Here is a 21,314-nt window from a genome sequence, read left to right as displayed (position 1 = left end):
ACTGTTCCGAAAAGTGTTCAGAAAAGCGTTATCAAAGAATCATTGCTTGCTACAGTTCCTACTTCGGAAAAGAAATATTTGAGCATTATGAGTAACTGTGTGTCCACTTTAATCTGCTTTTATCAAAACTGTGTTGAACAAGTCAGTTCCACTATGATATGGTGCGCTGGAATAGCAAGAAAAATCATTAGCTAAGAGTGCCTCAAAACAGTGTTGAACAAGTCACTTCCACTATGATATAGTGCGCTGGAATAGCAAGAAAAATCATTAGCTAAGCGTACCTCTGTGAGTCTGATTAAGTGTAACTTGAAAATTCTTTACTAAGGTAGCATCGTAAGAAGCCAAAAATGTATTCAATGCAGTCTCTCGCAGTCACTTATTAGAGAAAATAGTGTTTTAATAAGTTCACTCTGAAGTTCGCGCACTATTTAATGACGTTTACTTTCGTTAATGCCAATGGTGTAAAATGGATTGGGTGATTATGTCAGTTAAGTGTAACAATTCGAAAATATTGTCAGTTGGAAAATATAGTACTGACTCTTATCATCAGGATAAGCTATGCTGAATTATTCTAAAACTGGATGTTCCCTGAGTATGTTCGTCGGTACAATCTTTACTACATTATTGTGAGACTTCTGAACGGCGTATGAATGGAGCGACCTTTTATCTCTTTCGTATTAACGGTAGCCGTCCAGTTTCTGGAGCCCTTTCATCAATATAACGCAACTCGCGTCGATTTACCGTGAAATTTTAAAAGTTCAGCAATATCGAGATTTTGTATTCAGCTGGACATGATATTTGTTGGATACCAATGAGAGGCTAGTTTCTAAGATGTCGAATAAGTCACAGTGATGGTAATACAACGCACCTTTACTCAGGGGTGATCATATTGCAAAAATTTGTTACACAGTACACAACAAAAAGAAACAATTTTCAAGGCGCTTGTTCGATACGAATACCACGTCGTACGACTAACAGCTCCTATCTTCCATATCACGGGCAACTTATTCCTTTCACAACCGTCAAGAACTGCTCGAACCTCCTATCACGTATTTGATGTTTCCTGTAACTATAAATCCAATGAGTATTTGTACTTAAATATGGTATTGAACCTTGCTATACAAATGATATCAAGTGCAAGGGCAAGTGTGTGTTCCGCACATGCGGGGGCAATGACATCACAGTCAGAGTAAAGATATCACACACCTACCCTTACCAATCACGAGACAAGCCACGCCCCCTTTTAATGACACCCTCACACCTTACCCAGCCCTTTCCCTAGCCAGTCAATACACACACACACACACACACACACACACACACACACACACACACACACACACACAAACACACACACACTTTGCTTTTTTCGTACCTAAATAGCTAAACTAACATCATAACAGGCAGCAAACATTTATTTCATGTTAGGTACGAAAGAGGTGACATAATAAAAAAAATTGACACAGGTTATAACCGCAGAAAAAATATTGACTACGATACTATGCTAAGCGTGTAAGCCCACAAACAAGCAGTCAATCTCAACTACTTCCACATAATGGAAGCTACATTTTTCAGTCCTACACTTGGTGTAAGGCACAGTGAACCAACAAATTAAATATTTCCACATCTAAATTATACTACTCTTCTTGTCAAATGTTACAGTAGTGTCTCTATGTCTAAATTACATAAAACGCGTTGGAATTTCAATCTGCTGTTATGGATGGTTCTTAGAAGAAATTGCAATTACGTGACTTTTTACAAATTTTTCAATAATGTTTCACCTTAGCAAGCATCGTTTTAGGAGGAAAAAGATAGCGTATCATGCCGTACGCTAGAAAAATGTTATCGATGTTACTGATTGTCAATTATTGCTTTTATTACAAACAATTCAGTCCTACATGAGGTTATGTACATAACAACTTTTGTGGAAGGCTGCAGTATTTACCAATTGCAACTACGGTGCCATGGATCTGCAAACCATTTACAGCCTGCATTTTTCATAATCAGCTACTGTATAATAAAAAATTCTAATCAAAGTATGATATTGTATATAAGAACACCGAACATAACCAATAGAAGCAAACTGAGCAAATATCATTTTAAGAAGGAAGGAAGGAAGTGTTTTGGCGAGATTTCTTATGCAACGGAAGATTTAAACTGCATATTTTCGCAATACACAAAGAGAAATTCATAATACGAAATGTGTAAGTACTACACAATATAAGCAAAGACGTAATGTAAAAAGACAGAGATGAAACACGGCCAGTGAAAATTGTGGACAAAGACATATATGAAAGATCTATATCGTGAACATTGCATTCTCTCTCAAAATACGCAAGACTGCGTGCAGACACACATGCGACAATGCTATCATGACTTAATTATTCTATAACGTTAAGGAAATGCGCTTCTGTTCCATGCTGTAAGAAATTGGTTCTTATTATACGATAACTGTGACAAACGGTCCCAAATGACGACATTTTCCAGTGTAACCATTTTCCAATTTAACTGTTTTAGATACTACTGGATGGGGCAACGATGATCAGTTGAAAAAGCGACTGTAATTATTGCACACATCCATTTATTTCAATGTGGTGAAGTACGACGCAGTTGGAGATTGGGTGAGTGTGTACTTGTATGTGCAGATGTCAGCAGTCTAATCACAACATCGACTAAGGAAGTTGGGAACTTTTCCAGCACATGTCAAATATGTTACAGCAAGATTGTCTCACGTTGTCCTGCTTACTACAGGAAAACTGTACATAATGGGTGTGGCAGTGAGAGTTAGTTGTCATGGTGTCTGTCATGGCTGTACACATGCATTTATTTAGACTTGATAGCATATGAAATGCTGAGAGATTGCATCAGTAGCCATGTGCAAATGTTAGAAGGTCAAATAATGAAATCCGTTAAGCAAATTAAAATTTGTTTCATCACACCCTCCACCCATCCACAGTAACAGGTTGCCACAAATTACAACAAATCTGTAACATTGTGCCCTCCACGTTACAGGAACACTGTAACAATTTGGCGCATGTTACAGTGTATTGTAGCAATATGCCATCCGTATTACAGCAAAACTATAACAAGTTGCTCCCCATGTAACAGTTACGTGGTGGATGCTTTTGGGGGTAGTGAGGGACAATTGCCTTGTTGACTGTCATCACTCGAATCATGGTGAGTACCATTATACCAAATGCATGGTGGCAGTGTATATTACGTAACATGACAGTAAATGTCTGCTTGTTGATCTCAAACGGAATTCTAACACCAGAAGCTGGCAGAGTATGAGCCACATTCTTTCAACAAGTTCTGAATGGATCCAAAGAGTTCCAAGTAGTTATGTCTACTTCCACCTATTTCCAATAAGTCACATAGTCATGCTGCAGTAAGCTCCATAACTTGACAGTGTGTTTGCCAAAACTGGACAGTGGAATGAGCTACTGGATGTTAAAACTGTATTGTACGTAATACCAGTAGCTGACAGTGTGATATGCAGAATGTGTCAGCTACAGAGAGCGTCAGCTTTGGGATGTCATCTGATGGATATCAGCTATTAGGGCTGCCCTCCAAGTTACAGCAAAACATTAACAAGTTTCCCTGAAATTTTATCAAGTCATTCAGAAATGGTAAGGAGTTTCCCTGAAACTGTAAAAGCACCCCAAAATTGTAATTAGTTGTTCCAAAACTGAAACAAGTTACCCCAGAACTGTAAAAAGTAGCCACATGTTACAGTGAATTTTAATTGTTAGAGTTTTGGGGTAGCTTGTTACAGTTTTGGGGCAGCTAGTTACAGTTTCAGGGCAGCTTGTCATAGTTTTAGGACAACTTTTTACAGTTTCTAGGAATCTTGTTTTAGTTTATGGACTTGTCTTCTAGTTGTGGGACAACTTGTTCACTGTAACATGCAAGTAATAGATAACTAGTCACAGTCTTGCTGTAACATGGAGGGTAACCCCAGCAATTGGCACCCACAGTAGCTGACACCTCCCACCCCCAGTAGCTGAACCCGCTGCACGTACACACTGTCAGCTACTGGAGTTACAATACAGTTTTGAGTTCCACTAGCTGCCATCGACTATAAAGATGTGGTTCATATGCTCTCAACTTATGGCACTTGCTGTAAAATGATGATGTAACGGGACTAGTCAGAGTTAGCTGGAAGAAGCTGCAATTATTCTAGAATATTCTTAACTATTTGTAACATGCTACCTGTTTATGGTACTTGCAGCATCAAATTCTGTCATTTGAACACTATTGGAGATCTTGTAGGTGACGTCCACTGTGAGGTTATAGCACATACATTGTCACCATACAATCAGGCTAATGGTAGACACCATGATCAGAATAATATCAGATTACCCTCACTACCCCAATAATATCTACCATGCAACTGTATCATAGTTGGCAATTTGTTACAGTTTTGCTGTAACACAGGATAACCTGTTTCAGTTTTGCTGTAACATAAAAGGAACCTTGTTACAATTTTTGCAGTAAAACAGGGAAATTTGTTACAGTTTTGATGTAACATTTAGTGCAGCTTGTTACGGTGCTGCTGTAACATGGAGGGCAGTGGCACAGTATGCATAGAAGGGTGGGAAGTACCACTTCTCTAAGAATTTCAGAAGAAAAAGAAGAAAAAAAATTATATGAAACAATATTTTAATTATATGAAACTGTATGGTTTTGGAGACCTTTTTAAGTCTCAAACGCGTATGGTATATTTATGCATACTGAAGTGACAAATGAAAATTTTTACCAAGGCCAGGATTCAAATCCAGGTGTCCTGCTTATTAGGCATATGCACTAACTTCCACGCCACCCTGGCACACTGGCTTTGCATAAGTGGACATAATACCGTAGCACACTGTCCCCCTCAATCCAAATTCCCATTCAGTCACCAGCCCACTTGATATTTCCCCTGAACTCGAACGGCATTGCACATGTTCTCCAGCTGTGTTGGAATAGCATCCTAGCATCGAATGAAACTGGAGGTCCTGCCTGAAACCCAGGCATAGATGCTTTAATCATGAATATTGTTGCAGGAACGTTTTCAAGTCACAAACATCTATGATGTACGTATGGAGACTGGAGCTGTGAACGAAAATTTGTATCATGGCTGGGATTCGAACCCAGGTCTCCTGGTCACCAGGCAGATGTACTACACCACCTTGGCACAGTGGCTATGATGTACGTATGCAGACTGGAGCTGTGAATGAAAATTTGTATCATGGCTGGGATTCGAACCCAGGTCTCCTGGTCACCAGGCAGATGTACTACACCACCTTGGCACAGTGACTTTGCAGAAGCTCACCGAATGTATTGGAATGGCGCCTCAACATTGAACAAAATAGGGGTCCTGCCTGACACCTAGTCATGTGTGCTTTTCTCAAATGAAACTACAGGTATTTGGTTCAAGAGACCTTTCAAATCCTAAACATATGTGATCTGTATATGCAGATTGAAGTAACAAATGAAAATTTGTACCAGTGCTACGACTCGAACCTGGGTTGTGGTTAGAGTGTATCTGTCTAGTGAACAGGAGACCCAGGTTTGAACCCAAGCCCTGGTACAAGTTTTCATTCATCTCTTCATTCTGCATATATGCATTATAGCTGTTTGGGACTTGAAAAGGTTTCTGGAATTATGTATAGTTTCATATGTTTAAAGCACATATATTGGTGTTTCAGGCAGGACCGCCACTCCCCTCCCCCAGTTCGTTCAGTGCTGTGATGCTATTCCAAATTCTGCAATGCTGTAAAGTTTAGGGGAAATACCAAGTGGGCTGAGGCATGAATGGATTGGATTGAAGAGGGGATGTGTGCTAGGGTAGACCGTGCAGTTGTGCAAAGGCACTGTGTCAGAGAGGCATAGTAGTTACTACACCTGCCTAGCCATCAGGAGATTCGGGTTCAAATCCAGGCCATGCTACAGATTTTCGTTCGTCACTTCAGTCTGCATACATCCTTCATAAATAATTTATTTGTTCTGGATACATATCAAAAATTTATTAACGAACATTAGTCATGCTGTGGACAAGTGGACAGATCCCGAAGCTTGAGTGAGCAGTGCCACTAGTTCAAACTAAACATATTAAACATTTTTGAATGGACACATTTGTAATCTCTTGTACTTCACATGTTTTCGGAAGCATGTGGGACTTGTCCATAACTTCGCAAGTTTTCAGAAACAATTGGGGTTTGTCTGTAAATGTTAGGAAGCCCTAAAAGACGTCATCACATGAAATCTGTGTAGTATGCGAAGTAAAATTATTGTTTTGTTTTATGCAAACATATTTCAATAGCAATAATTCATATATCTTGTAGAGATCGATATTTGGTAGTAATAAATAGGGAATTCTTGTGAAGTTTTAAATTATTAGCAAAATCGTGCTAAATTCACGTATTCAGCAATTTAGGTTAACATTTCACTTGGTGGCCAGCCATAGGAATTATCAGAATGACAGAGTGGAGAGGGAGGGGACGGATATGTCTGCTTGTAATGGGGGCAGCCCTTCAATGCAAGAAGGGTCTACGTGTCACTGTACAACAGAAAGAGATTTAAAGGGTTGGCTTAGCTCTTTCACTTATGAGGAGAAACTATATACATGGTGATTACAAATGATTCACCTAGTTTTGACATCTTATAGTTTAAAATACATAATGATCTCCCATTTCTACTAAAAACCAATCGAAAGGGCATTCCTTAAAATTCGTTTATGTCATTGGAGGATCCGTTTTGACTCATCAGGTGGCAGAGTGATAACACTTTGCAAAATGATGAATAATCAACGCCAAACATTTTGTGTGTTGCAATATGAGAAGGCAGAATCCGTCACTACTGTGCGGCGTGCGTTCTGAAGACCGTATAACGAGTAGCTACCAACCCACCAAAGAATTCTGCGATGGTATCAACAGTTCAAGGAGCCAGGTTGCCTCTGTACAGGAAAAAGTTCGCCGCAACCACCTGTCGCGGAGGAAACAGAGGAGAGCGTCCGAGATGTGTTCTTTCATAGCCCAAACAAATCCACACGATGTGCAAGTCGCGTGATGGGCGTTCCTCAGCCAACTGTGTGGAAGATTCTGCTGAAACGATTACGTCAGAAACCGTATCGCATACTGTAACGTTTACCGCCAAGCGACTGTACCATCAGACGGGAATTCTGTGAACGTTCCAGGAAGCAATGGAAGATGACGAATTTCTCCGCCGGGTCGTGTTTAGTGAAGTCAATCGCCACGTCAGTATATGGGGCACGAAAAATCCCATTGTTATAGTGGAGCCTGAAACAGGTTCTCCTGATGTAAATGGCTTCTGTGCTGTGTCTTGTAGCAACGTTTACGGGCCGTACAATTTTCCTGGGAAAACTGTGACAGGTACGACGTACCTACACATGTTACAAGAGCGATTGTTTCCGAGACCTTTAGCTGAAAACCCACACTACGTGTTCCAACAATACGGAAATCCGCCTCATTGGCATAGAGAAGTGCGTCGCTGTCTGAACAAGGAACTTCCAAACATGTGGGCTGGACCATGTGCTCAGGATGATTTGGCACTCGTCAGGTGGACCTCAAGGTCTCCCGATCTTAGGGATTGTGATTTTTTTTTCTTTGGCTTTACGTGAAATACAATGTGTACGTACCATCTTTTCCGACAACACTGGCTGAAATCGAGGATCACATCACAGCTGCCCTGGCGAACATTGACAGGGACATGTACAGGCTGAGCTTGACTATCGCATAGATGTGTGGATGTGTGTCGTGTAACATGACGAGAGCACATAGATCATTTGTAATGATATGTAAGGAAGTTGAAAATGTGTTTTTAATACAATATATCAATCACTATTTAGTATGTAACACATTGTGAAAGACATTCATCCAAAATACGATGAATCATGTGTAATCACCCTGTACAATTAAAAGGACAAACCAAAAAATCTTCATAATAATGGTACTAGCAAGCAAAGAAAAGGTGTTACAAATTCCAGCGCCACTTTAATGGAAATATGTATGTCTAAGCGGGTGTCACAGGTTGCAAAAGTTGTTTTGCTTGTTATGCTTGCTGTTTTCCCAAGAAAAAGGCTCTTGGGTTTATTCAGGTTTTGACAAGTTAAACAATTTACACAAAGCTCAGGAATGGCATTAAGGAATGTAAAATCAGATTATTTGTTTCGAATAATTTACACAGTTCGGAAAAAACAAGGACTGAATCATTTTAAGTAAACAATTCTGGAACACAATAAAGGAGCACAATGAAATCTTGAAAGGAAACAAGGAAATTCATTCACAAATGGTAAAGGTAATGCGTTTTTTTGGAAAACAAGAAATATCATTTCGAGGGCATGAGGAGTTAGAAAATCTTTAAACAGAAAAAATTACATTAAAATGTTGAAGGCAGTAGGAGATTGTGAAGTAGACTTAACATTTGCCAAACTCGACGTTTCTTTCAGACTTGTCCAGTGATAAGCTTCAAAATTGTTCAAATGGCTCTGAGCACTATGGCACTTAACATCTGAGGTCATCAGTCCTCTAGAACTTAGAACTACTTAAGCCTAACTAACCTAAGGACATCGCACACATCCACGCCCGAGGCAAGATTCGAACCTGCGACCGTAGCGGTCGCGCGGTTCCTGACCTTCTCAGATATACGTCTCTACTTCACCCAGCCACTGCAATTTTGTCTCCCTACTGCGCCGCTATCCTCTGGCTTTACAGACAGCACCTTTCCTTTGGCACTCGGTGTTCTTCCATTCTCTGCACGTGCTCCAACCACTGTAACCTTCGTGGCTTTACATCTATGCCCTTACATCTATGGCGACTGCTGGATTTTTATACAGTTTTGCATAGGTCTTAATTTTCCAGGCACTATTTTCACATAATGCCCCACACATCTTGTACAGCGTTCCCATTCATCCAAAATTGAGTTAAATACAATGAGAGTAATGTTGTTGATAGTAAAAAAGAGTCTTAAATGCTGAAACTATCCAATAAGACACTGACATGTACTATAGTTTAGTAGCTTCTTGCTACGTCTATGGATTATCCTCACTGCAGTGTTTTGTATTAAGTTTGTAATGAAACTCTGAGTGCGACTGCTTAGAAAGACGCGTCGGCAGTCAGAGTCGCAAGCAATGAGGGCATGTGACTATAGCATCCTCTAGTGGCGTATGTGCGTGGTGCTCCCTACCAGAGACCATGAACAATGGAAGGGCGAGCTTGCATGGCGGCACGCTGGTGGAAGGATGAAGTATCGTCTCCCGCATAGTTGTGAACGACAAGCGGCCCGCCGGGAGTGGTCAACATAGATGCCGCTGATACCCCGAAAACTATTCTACATTCAGTTTAAAAACTCAGATATAGAAAATGCTAACATAACTAATATGTAGATGCATGGAAAATAAAATCGAGGGTCTATCAGGCAGAGATTTGTCTGGTTGTAGAAAAGAGAGTCAGTTTGGCCTTTGTAGCTGATGGTGGATGCAAGAAGATTTGTCAACCTAGAGAAAGCGTTCGACAATGTAAAATGATGAAAGGTGTTCAAAATTAAAATAGGTGAAAGTTGTAGGTGAAAATGGGTAATGTTCAATACGTAAAGAATCAAGAGGGTTAATTAAGAATGGAAGACCAAGAACGAAGTGACTGGGGTAAAAAATATGTAAAACAGGGATACAGTGTTTTGCTCGTGCTGTTTAATGTGTACGTTGAAGAAGGAGTTATTAAAATCTACATCTACATCTACATTGATACTCTGCAAATCACATTTAAGTATCATGCAGAGGTTCATCGAACCACTTTCACAATTCTCTATTATTCCAATCTCGCATAGCGAGCGGAAAAAACGAACACCTGTATCTTTCCGTACGAGCTCAGATTTCCCTTGTCTTATCACGGTGATCGTTTCTCCCAGTGTAGGTCGGTGTCAACAAAATATTTTCGCATTCGATGGAGAAAATTGGCGATTGAAAATTCATGAGAAAATTCCGCCGCAACGAAAAACGCTTTTCCTTTTAATTATGTTCATCCCAAATCGTTTATCATTTCAGTGACACTCTCTCCCCTATTTCGCGATAATACAAAACGTGCTGCCCTTCTTTGAGCGTTTACTCCATCAGTCCTATCTGGCAAGGACCTCACACCGCGCAGCAGTATTCTAGAAGAGGGCAGACAAGCGTAATGTAGGCAGTCTCCTTAGTAGATCTGTTGCACTTTCTAAAAGTCTTGCCAATGAAACGTAGTATTTGGTTAGCTTTAGCCACAGCATTTTCTATGTATTCCTTTCAATTTAAGTTGTTCGTAATTGTAATTCCTAGGTACGTAGATGAATTAACGGCCTTTAGATTTGACTTATTTATAGTGTAACCGAAGTTTAACGAATTCCTTTTAGAACCCGTGTGTCTGACGTCACACTTTTCGTTATTTAGGGTCAATTGCCGCTCTTTGCTGGACTGCTGTTACTTCCCGGTTGTCGTGTGTTGGGAGGGGGTTTCGTATCTAGCATTGAGTAATAACGTGCCAGGAGTGGAGTTCGGACCTGGCAGTCGGATAGTTGGAACGAGGCAGTGAGCGGCAGTGAGTTTCACATAGCCATGACTCGCCCGACCGTTGCCGGCAGACACAGTTTCAATAGCGACGGTCTTGGTTGATCGTCGGTTGGTCGTCTTACCGGACGACGTGATTGCTCGCCGATCGTTTATGGGTTGGCGATGTGTGTGTCTCAACTCGTCGTTCGTCCTTGTCATTGCATTGTTGGTCATGTTCTTCGTCCAAGTGTTTGTGATATTGTGTGTAGCTTATGATGTCGACTGCCCAGTTATTTTAGTGTTGTTTCGGTGCTGATGTGTAACAGTTGGTCGGTTGGCGTAGTCGTGATGTAGCACCAGTGGGGCATTTAGCGTCAGGAAGATGCTGATAACCATCACTTGACCGACGGTTGCCGACACACATGTTTTGCGTGGGGATGACTTTGGTTGACCGTCGGACGTGTATTTGGCCGGCGATTGCTTATGGGCTGGCTGTTTGAGCCGACTCGTGGTTCGTTCTCGTTGTTGCAGTCACTGCCGTGAGCATCTAGTCCTCATGCAGATGTTCGTGGGGCTGTGTGTAGTTTATGTGATTTTCACTGACAAGTTTATTTAAGTGTTGCCGGCGTACTGCCTCTGAGTTAGTCGGTCATTTGATTAAACAACGTGGGTTTGCACCATACCGATATCTTTTCTAAATGGTTTTGCAATTTGTTTTGATCTTTTGATTACTTTATTAGTCATCTGCGAACAACCTAAGAGAGCTGCCCAGATTGTCTCCATAATCGTTTATATAGAGGAGGAACAGCATAGGGTCTATAACACTACCCTAGGGAACGCCAGAAATCTAGCCGGCCGGAGTAGCCGTGCGCTTCTAGGCGCTGCAGTCTGGAACCGAGCGACCGCTACGGTCGCAGGTTCGAATCCTGCCTCGGGCATGGATGTGTGTGATGTTCTTAGGTTAGTTAGGTTCAATTAGTTCTAAGTTCTAGGCGACTGATGACCTCAGAAGTTAAGTCGCATAGTGCTCAGAGCCAGCCAGCCATAAATCTCTTCTACTTTACACGATGACTTTCCGTCAAGTACTACGAACTGTGACCTCTCTGACAGTAAATCACGACTCCAGTCACAAAAATTAGACGATATTCCACAAGCATGTAATTTCACTACAAGCCGTTTGTGTGGTACAGTGTCAAAAGCCTTTCGGAAATCCAGAAATACGGAACCAATTTGAAATCCCTTGTCAATAGCACTCAGTACTTCAAGAGAGTAAAGAATGTAAAACACTACTGCCATGCGAGTGGCGGATAAGTCGCACTTTGTTTTTCGTGGTCGTCCTTCAACCTGGGAAGAGATCCATGCTGCTATTGTAGCAATATCTGCGTTGCCACTTGCGAACGATGTATGTCGTGAAGATAAGGGTCAGGCCACGGGCGTTGTCAAGGGGAATTCCGAATTGCCTACGTCGGCTGATGCTGTTAAAAGGGAACCCCGGCGTTGCTTCAGGTGTGGTAGCACGGCTCCTTTGGTGAGTCCTTGCGTTCAACCTCGCATGCCCAGAGCCAATAAATGATGCCGGGCTGGGCAGCGAGCTCGGGATCGAGCCTTTAAACGTTGGTGTACCCGTGTTGTCGCTCCCATCACCGCCCTGGCCTTATATTTGTTCTCGAGTAGGTGGGGAACCGATTTGTGCTCTTTTGGATTCTGGTAGCTCCCTTTCACTATTGAGCTGCGAATGGTTTCTTGAATCTGGTCTGAAACTTCGGTCGGTCCCTTCAACGGTGCCGAGATGTCGGGTGGCCAATGGCCAAGTGTTGCCTCTACATGGTTGGGTCCGAGGGAGTATATCAGTTGGGGATTTCTCTTGGCCCTTGTCATTAGTCTTGGTCAAGAAGCTGCCAGCCGATTTGATTTTGGGGTGTGATTTCATCGATGAAACTGGTTTAGTCTTGGATTATTCCGGGCACACCTTCGTCTGTAAGTGGCTCCTGCGGACAAGTTTGGTTTCTGTGAGTGTGCTAAACGGACTGTGCATCGAAATGCCGGCATCTTGGCTGTTGAGGCCGTGCCTAATGAGTTCGATCTCGCCCATCTCTCCCCACATCAGGCCCCTCAGCTACAGGATTTGCTACAGAGGTTCCCTGAGCTTCTTTGTGATAGGTTGGGCGTTACTAATGTTCTTAATTACCATATCCGTCTATCTGATGGTATTCCTGTTAGGCAGTCCCCATATCGCCTCTCATCCGCTAAGGTGAAGATACTGAGAGCTAAAATATCCAAAATGCTTGAGCAAGGGGTTATTAGGCCTTCGACATCTGCCCATGCTTCCCCCATATTCCTTGTTCCTAAGGATCAGGGGCGGGATTTTAGGCGTGTTGTTGACTACCGGTGCCTGACTGCTAAGGCTGTCCTCGAGTTTGTTACTCTACCTGATCTTCATAACTCCTTTACTTGGTTTGCCGGCGCTAATTGGTTTAATGTCCTTGATTTGAACCAAACCTATTATCAGATTCCCTTAGCTGAAGAATGTAAACATGTTACTGCATTTTGTACTGATTGGAATCTGTTTGAGTTTAACACGGTTCCCTTCCCTTTGACTTGGCTACTGGTGCAGCCGTTCTTACTCGTTTACTGGATAATATCCTTGAGGACTTGAAATTAGTTTTAGTGTATAATTATTTGGACGACTTCATTTACAGCCGTTCGTTTCAGGAGCATTTGGATCATATACAGCAAGTTTTTTTGAGGTTACAGGGAACCGGGTTAACTGTTAAACCCAGTAAATTGACGTTAGCGAGGCAGCAGGTGTCCTTCTTAGGTCACCAAGTATCAGGTCAGAGTATTCGCATCGACCAGGAAGGAACTAAGGCATTAAGAGCTCTGCCTCCGCCTACTGATAAACGTAGAATTGCTAAGTTCATAGGCATGGCTAATTATTTTAGGCGTTTTGTCCCTAATTTTGCTCAGTTGGCAGCTCCCATAAATGAATTTCGCCGGAAAGGAGTGCGTTTTGAATGGGGACCTGCCAAAGGGGCTGCGTTTGAGCACATTAAGGCAGCTATAGCCAACCCTCAACTGACGCATCTAATGCAGGTATTTCGGCTGTACTCCTCGATGAGTTCGAAGGTCAGAGGTAACCATTAGCGTACGCATCTCGACGGTTAACCAGTGCCGAACATAATATTCTGTCTACGAGTGCGGGGCTGAGCCGTGCGTGGCTCGTGTTCGGGCCATCTCTCTTCTTACGTTCTGTTTTCACTGTACTACCACCTCGTTTTGTTAATTCAATTACTGGTGTTACTGAGTTACTGCCTTGCCTGCCCGTGAGCGGCAGCAGCAGCGCATATCGATATATGCCCTGCTATATTATCTTTGCTGGACTGCTATTACTTCCCGGTTGTCGTGTGTTGGGAGAGGGGTTCGTATCTGGCAATGAGTTGCAACGCGCCAGGAGTGGAGTTCTGACGTGGCAGTCGGACAGAAGGGACGCGGTAGGAGTTGGTAGGGTTGGAGCGGCAGTGAGGTTCGGATAGCCATGACTCGCCCTACCGTTGCCGGCAGACACAGTTTCAATAGCGACGGTCTTGGTTGATCGTCGGTTGGTCGTCTTACCGGACGACGCGATTGCTTGCCGATCGCTTATGGGCTGGCGATGTGTGTGTCTCAACTCGTTGTTTGTCCTCGTCACTGCACAGTCACTGCTTTTACCATTGGTCGCGTTCTTCGTCCAAGTGTTTGTGATAGTGTAGCTTGTGATGTCGACTGCCCAGTTATTTTAGTGCTGTTTCGGTGCTGATGTGTAACAGTTGGTCGGTTGGCATAGTCGTGACGTAGCACCAGCGTCAGGAAGATGTGGATAGCCATCACTTGCCCGACGGCTGCCGACACACATGTTTTGCGTGGGGACGACTTTGGTTGACCGTCGGTCGGTTGTCTTGTTACAGGACGTATATTTTGCCGGCGATTGCTTATGGGCTGGATGTGTGTTCCGACTCGTGGTTCGTCCTCCTTATTGCACAGTCACTGCGGTGAGCATCGTCTAGTCCTAGTGCAGATGTTCGTGGGGCTGTGTGTAGTTTTTGTGATTTTCACTGACAAGTTTAGTTAAGCGTTGCCGGCGTACTGCCTCTGTGTTAGTCAGTCGTTTGATTAAAAGACATGGGTTTTCGGGTCGTCCACCCCTTATGGGTTGTCTGGGAGCCGTTGTTGTTTGGTTCCCATAGTCTCTGTATCCTTGGAATTTTTGTGCAAGTGCGGAGCGGAACCTTGGTGCAAGTGTGGAGCGGAACTAGCCTTCAGCATTGGTCTGTTGACGGTCTGTCGGTTGGGTTGCCGTCGGATTGATCATGTTTGTGCCGACTGCCTGTCTCCCCTAAGTGATCGTTAGCATTTCAAGTGCTGGGCGAACCCCGAAAATTCTGAGCGCCGTTAGCTGCACTGCCTTATTTTCTGTTGTCTGTATTTGTATGGCTCATACCCGATGTTTTGAATTAAAGTTGAATTGTTTTTAGTTGTGTTTTATGTCATAGGCCTTCAACCGATTTAAAATTAAATTTCCTTGCTTGCCTAGTGCTAGATTGTTTGGGCCTTCAGGCTGATTAAAATCTTGTTTAAAGATAAAGCCTTGAGCCTTCTGTCTACTAAAAAAAAAAAAAAAAAAAAAAAAAAAAAAAAAAAAAAAAAAAAAAAAAAAAAAAAATTAGTTGAGTTTTAAGTCATGGGGTTTTCAGCCGTTTTTAAATTAAAGTGCTTGTCTTTCGAGCATCAGAATGTTTGGGCCTTCAGCCTAATTTAAAATAAGGCTCTCTGCTGTGTTTTTTTTTAATTTAATTTTACCTTGAGTCTTAAATCATGGGCCTTTAGCCATCTTTAAATTAAACTTGTTTGCTTTTCAAGTGGTAGATTTGCTGGGCCTTCAGCCAAGTTGTAGAACTTACTTACGTGAGGCCTTGTGCCTTATAAATATTCTGTTTTGGGTCTGAATCTTAAGTTAATGGCTTTTAGACGTTTTTAAATTTAAGTCGTTGTGCCCTTAATGCATAAGATAGTGTGGCCTATTCAGCCGATAAATAAGTTCAAAAATTTGTGCTGTAATGTTTGGTCAAATAATAAAGTTATGTGTGTTATAGTGTAACTGACAGTCGCTCATTTTGGCCCCTTTCCACAACTCCAACTATCTGTCGTGTCCTGCGGGCTAAGCAGGACGTTTCAGAGGCGTTGGCCGTTTTGTTCGCGCTGCAGAAGTACCGATTTTTCCTTGAGCATCGGGTATTTCAGCTAGAAACCGACAATCAGGCATTGAGCTGGGTGTTAGCCAGGCCACGTAAAACTGGCCGTATCGCCAATTGGGCAGTACGCATTTCTGCATTTCGATTTGAAGTTAAACACGTAAAAGGCACTGAATCTACACGTAGTGAGGACACCCAGGAAACAGAGGGAGGCAGTTTAAAGTGGTTGAAATGGCTCTGAGCACTGTGGGACTTAACTGCAGAGGTCATCAGTCCCCTAGAACTTAGAACTACTTAAACCTAACGAACCTAAGGACATCACACACATCCATGCCCGATGCAGGATTCGAACCTGCGACCGTAGCGGTTTAGGGGAACGCCAGGAGATCAGGTCTATGTCCATAATTTTCCTGGGAGGCAGGTGCGTGTCGCAAATCTTTGTAAATTCACTTCCCGTTTTTTGGGTCCTTGCACCGTTGTATGTATTGTAGGCCCAGTTAATCTGCTAGTTAAGGATAACTGCACCGGTAAGCAGTACCGGGTCCACCTTAGCCAAGTTAAATTTGGTTAGCCAAATTGTTGAGTTACCCTGCAAGTTGGTGTCTGATCTGAGGGGTGGGTGGGGGGCAGCTTGAGCCGTGGCCGGCTCGCGTTCATGCCGTTTGTTCTTTGGCATTTTGTCACAATCGAGTAGCGTCTTGTTTTTCCCTGAGTTACTACCGTAATTAGTTGCTGACTTTTCTTCTCTCAGTTACAGCAGTAGCGCTTATCGATACTAGTACTGCTGTACCATCTTTAGTGTGACCGCTATATTTCCGTGTGGTGTTGTGTGTGGCAGTCGGTCGGTTGGGACAGAGCAGCGAGGAAGTCTCCGCTGCGCGAGGGCAGGCCGGGACTGCTGGTAGCGTGCACGCGCGGTCAGGTTGTGAGGCGCTAGCTGCGAGAGCTACAAAGTTCATTGCCCACCGAACCTGGACACAGAAGTTGAGTGATCAGTTAACCTGTTATGAAACCTCAACTGCTGTCACCTCTCTTCTTTCATTGCCGGTTGTTGCTTCCTGGAGCATTCCGACTAGCAGGAACGTATGGTGTCTTGGAGTCGGTGAAATTTTGCAACCGCCTTCATGTATGGCCTTTAACTATTAAACTGATTGTTACTTATCAGTGAAGTGCACCAGCGGTTTTTTCTGCCCTGTGGTCATTAACGCCCCAGTGAACTGCCCTGGTCGTTAGCGTAGTTTTCCGGCAGTGTGTTTTCATCGCTGTGTTGATGCTGTCCAGCACAGCGTGTAGTTCGACAGCTTTTGTTCATTTTTGTTCTTAGAGTGGTTATTGTGCCTTGGCTGTTTTTTTGATGGCAGTTTTGAAGATGTAGTGCTGCTGGTATCTTTGTCCTCAGCAAATACGTTTGTTGTGCCATCGGTCAGGCAGAAGGGAATTAATTAGGATGTTGGTCCGTCCTTCAGCCATCCCTGGGTCGTCGGGTTGCCATCCGATTATTGAACCTTACATTATGTTAGAACTACCTCTTCAGGCCGACCCTTGGAATGCTTCTGAGCACCACTGTTCTGTTGGTTTTAGATTGTGATTTTCATTTTAGTCTGAAATACTTTGCGAGGCCTTCAGCCGTCTATTAATTTAGTTTGTTTTAATTTTTAAATAAGGCCTTCACCCGACTTAAAATAAATGTGAAGATTTGTTTAAAAACTAAATTTTGAAAGTTTGTTCTATCTTAAATTCTTGTTATCCAGGCCCAACGTCCTGAGTTGTTCAATGTCTTGTGTGTGGCTTTCAGCCGAGTATTTATGTGGAATATTTTTTAAAGTAAGGCCTTCAGCCACGAGTATTCTTTAAAGCAATTTTTTATAACTTGTGTTCAGGCCTTTAGCTGTTCTTGTTTTTGGTGTGGTTTTGGGCCTTCAGCCTGGGTGATATCTCAAGCTTTCTTAACTAGGTCTTCAGCCATATTGTTTTATTTTGATCCTTTTAAGGCAATGTGTAATTAAGTGGTTCTTAGGAAAATAAAAGTTTGTGTGTTTGGTGCAACTGACAGTAACTGATTATGGCCCCCTCCACAACCATAAACTGCTTCGCTCTATCCTGCGAAACCAGATTTCATAGGTGTACAGACAAACAAGTGATTAGAATTTCAGAAAAAATGGATGATTTATTGAAGAGAAAGAGCTTCACAAATTGAGCAAGTCAATAACGTTTTGGCCCACCTCTGGCCCTTACGCAAGGAGTTATTCGGCTTGGCACTGATTAATAGAGTTGTTGGATGTCCTCCTGAGGGATATCATGCCAGTTCTGTCCAATTGACGAGTTAGATTGTCAAAATCCCGAGATGATTGGAGGGCCCTGCCCATAATGCTCCAGACGTTCTCTATTGGAGAGATATCCGGCGACCTGGCTGACAATTGTAGTGTTTGACAATCACCGAGACAGGCAGTAGAAACTCTCGCCGTGTGTGGGCGGGCTTAATCTTGATTAAACGTATGCCCAGGACGACTTGCCATGATGGGCAACAAAACTAGGCTGTGCTGTATGGGTGCCACAGATAACAACCAAAGCGGTTCTGCTACCAAAACAAATGGCACCCCACACTATCACTACTCGTTTAGCCGTATGGTGGACGACAGTCAGGTTGGTATCCCACAACTGTCCGGAGTGACACCAGACACGTCTATAGCCTGGAATATCTTCAGTGATGAGCCCCACTTGGAACTGACCCCGATGAGCAGCGTGGGCATGTCTGGAAACGCCCCTGATAGTGATGGGATGCCAAACTGACTGTCGTCCGCAATACGGCCCGACAACCAGGAGAAACGGTCTTTGATACCACTTCATGTACATGTATTGCCCGAACTCTTACAGGACTCGGTAAGATTATTTGCCACGAGTAATGAGTGTAATGGGCAGTGGCACTACGAATGTAGTGCGTGGACATTCAGTTGGGAATGTGGGGCTCACGGGGAGCGTGCTAGGCATAAATCCCTGCAGTCGCGGTATCTTCTGTGCCATCGGTGGCTCAGATGGATAGAGCTTCTGCCATGTAAGCAGGAGATCCCGGGTTCGAGTACCGGTCGGGGCATACATTTTCAACTGTCCCCGCTGATGTATATCAGCGCCTGTCGACAGCGTAGGGTATTGATTTAATTACCATTTCAAAATGGAAATGAGATGTACTTCTAAAATCAGATCGGTACACACTTAGCTTGATACATTTGCATAAAATAGTAAAATACCTTGTACGCTGTTGTCCTGTATTCTCCACGTTATAGATAAAAACAGGCTTATCGCAGTTGTGCGGCGTACATTAACAGGTCTACATTTGCAAATGGAATTTTTGCTGTGAAACGTGACAACAGCGGGTACAAACAGGTGCCTTTCAACGAGGATGCTGCATATCGATTGTAATACGACCTTTGTCAGACGGCCTAACGTAAGATGTTTTGTAGTGACTTGCACGTCATGAGAGAATGAACATGTATTACAACTCATATTTTTAACATCGCTGTTTTCATTTTTGTCAGCAGAAGGCCCATTTACAAATTTTACGCCTATTGATATACTTCTTAGAACTATGACAGGCCTATATTGATGTTTGGTGTGCAGAATATACAACAGCAGCACTGTATGTATTTTATTATTTCATAATTGGTGTTTCACAGTTCCAATAACAGGCTTGTAGGAGTCATAGGGGGACACTTAACAGATAAAGTTTTGATAAGGAAGCCATGTACGGAAAATAAGTTTGAAGGTCGGATTGCTTTCAAATCTCACAGTTCACTGTTTGGTACATGGCGGTAACGCTTATCTCGAGAAAGTACGATTACATACAGTTTTCATCTGACTACAACAACTGCTGCGGGAAATAGGCTCGTTCACAACTAGGAGGGTTGACTTTGTTTCTCCATGAGCGCGCACCAGAGTTTGTGGACCGTAAGTAAGAAAGCAATCATCGCAGGTACACCCCGTGCATCGAACAGCAGGGTTACCACGAGGAGTAACTCCTGTGGAGCACAGAGCTCGCCATGTCCGCCGTGTGCATACCGTGAAGCGGGACATTTTAAAGTAATCCGATCTTCACGCTTATTTCTCATCCAGACGGAGGGACATTTCCGGGGATGGATCCCCTACCAAAATGTTATTCATAAGTCCCCTCTACAACACCTGGAAGCCTGTAACAGAACATGTGAAAAACCCTGCATGAAAGTTTCGTGCCTACTACGTAAAGATAAGGTTTTAAATGAGTGTCTCATTTTCATTTTGTTACTAAAGGTTATCTACTGGTGAAGGATCATGTTGGAGATCGGTGATCGTAACGAAGGTACTCATAAAAATGAGGTAGCTATTAACATGGATGAGCTGTGCTGCAGCTCGCGTTGGTTCTGTTTGTAGGTTACCGCCCTCTGAGGCCAGACCGTATCCTTTAGTTGGCATGGTTGCAGTTGTTTGTCTTCTTCTCGTCTTGACTGGCGCCACTCGTTTCGCAAGCGTTGCCTGTCCCCTAGTGGCAGCAGCGGCGGCCTATCGATATGTAGGAACTGTTGCCCTATCTTCGGGGCGGCGTCGTTGTTTTTCCGGGTCGTGTGGGTCTGGCAGTTCAGTTGGGGACTCAGAAGGAGTCAAGTCCATTCTGTGCAAGAACACGTCAGTATTGCTGGTGGCGCCCATGGACTGACGGATGGAAGGGCTGTGGTCACGAGGGTGCGCGGCCTCGTCGTAAGCCAGATCTTGCAGGCTTTAAGATGAGTGCATTTCAATTCAAGTAGAGAAACCTCCACCATTGTGAGATATTGCGATTCTCCAGTGACTTGGGTTCGTGTTGCTGCTCCTAGTGCCGCCGAGGCGAAGAACAGCGAGTGGAGTGGTTCAAATGGCTCTGAGCACCATGGGACTCAACTGCTGAGGTCATTAGTCCCCTAGAACTTAGAACTAGTTAAACCTAACTAACCTAAGGACATCACAAACATCCATGCCCGAGGCAGGATTCGAACCTGCGACCGTAGCGGTCTTGCGGTTCCAGACTGCAGCGCCTTTAACCGCACGGCCACTTCGGCCGGCCGAGTGGAGTGCTCGGGGAAAGAGGATATGATTAGCTTCCCTCGACTTATTATTACTATTTACTGCGTTTAGCTTGTTACAATTTGTTAAGTTCAACCAGCAGTATTTTTCCTGTCTGGTGGCCGCTAACGCCCCATTTACCTGCCCTGGGGGTTAGTGTATGTAACGGCAGTGTATGTTTCCTCACCTTGCCGCTGCTGTCCAGTAAGGAGTGTAGTTTTGACAGCTTTCTTGATTGTAGGCCGTTTGTGATTCTTCCACTCTGGTGGTAGTGATTCCTTCCTCGTTCTGGGCTCTCTAAGCACATTATTCCGGAGACGTACTTCAGTCCGGCGGTTCCGGCTTTGGTGTGTTGTTCCATTCTTGCATGTGGTTTATTGGATGTCAGGTAGCTTCAGCAAGATTATCATTAGTCATTCGTTAGACTGCCACTAGTGTGAGTTACCATCTTGTGAAATGAATGCAACTCTTGACTGCCTATCTCATCGCTTGTGAAAGTG

The sequence above is a fragment of the Schistocerca americana genome, chromosome 3, assembly GCF_021461395.2.
Source record: "Schistocerca americana isolate TAMUIC-IGC-003095 chromosome 3, iqSchAmer2.1, whole genome shotgun sequence".
NCBI classification, from domain to species: Eukaryota; Metazoa; Arthropoda; class Insecta; order Orthoptera; family Acrididae; genus Schistocerca; species Schistocerca americana.
This window is presented reverse-complemented; position numbering follows the sequence as displayed.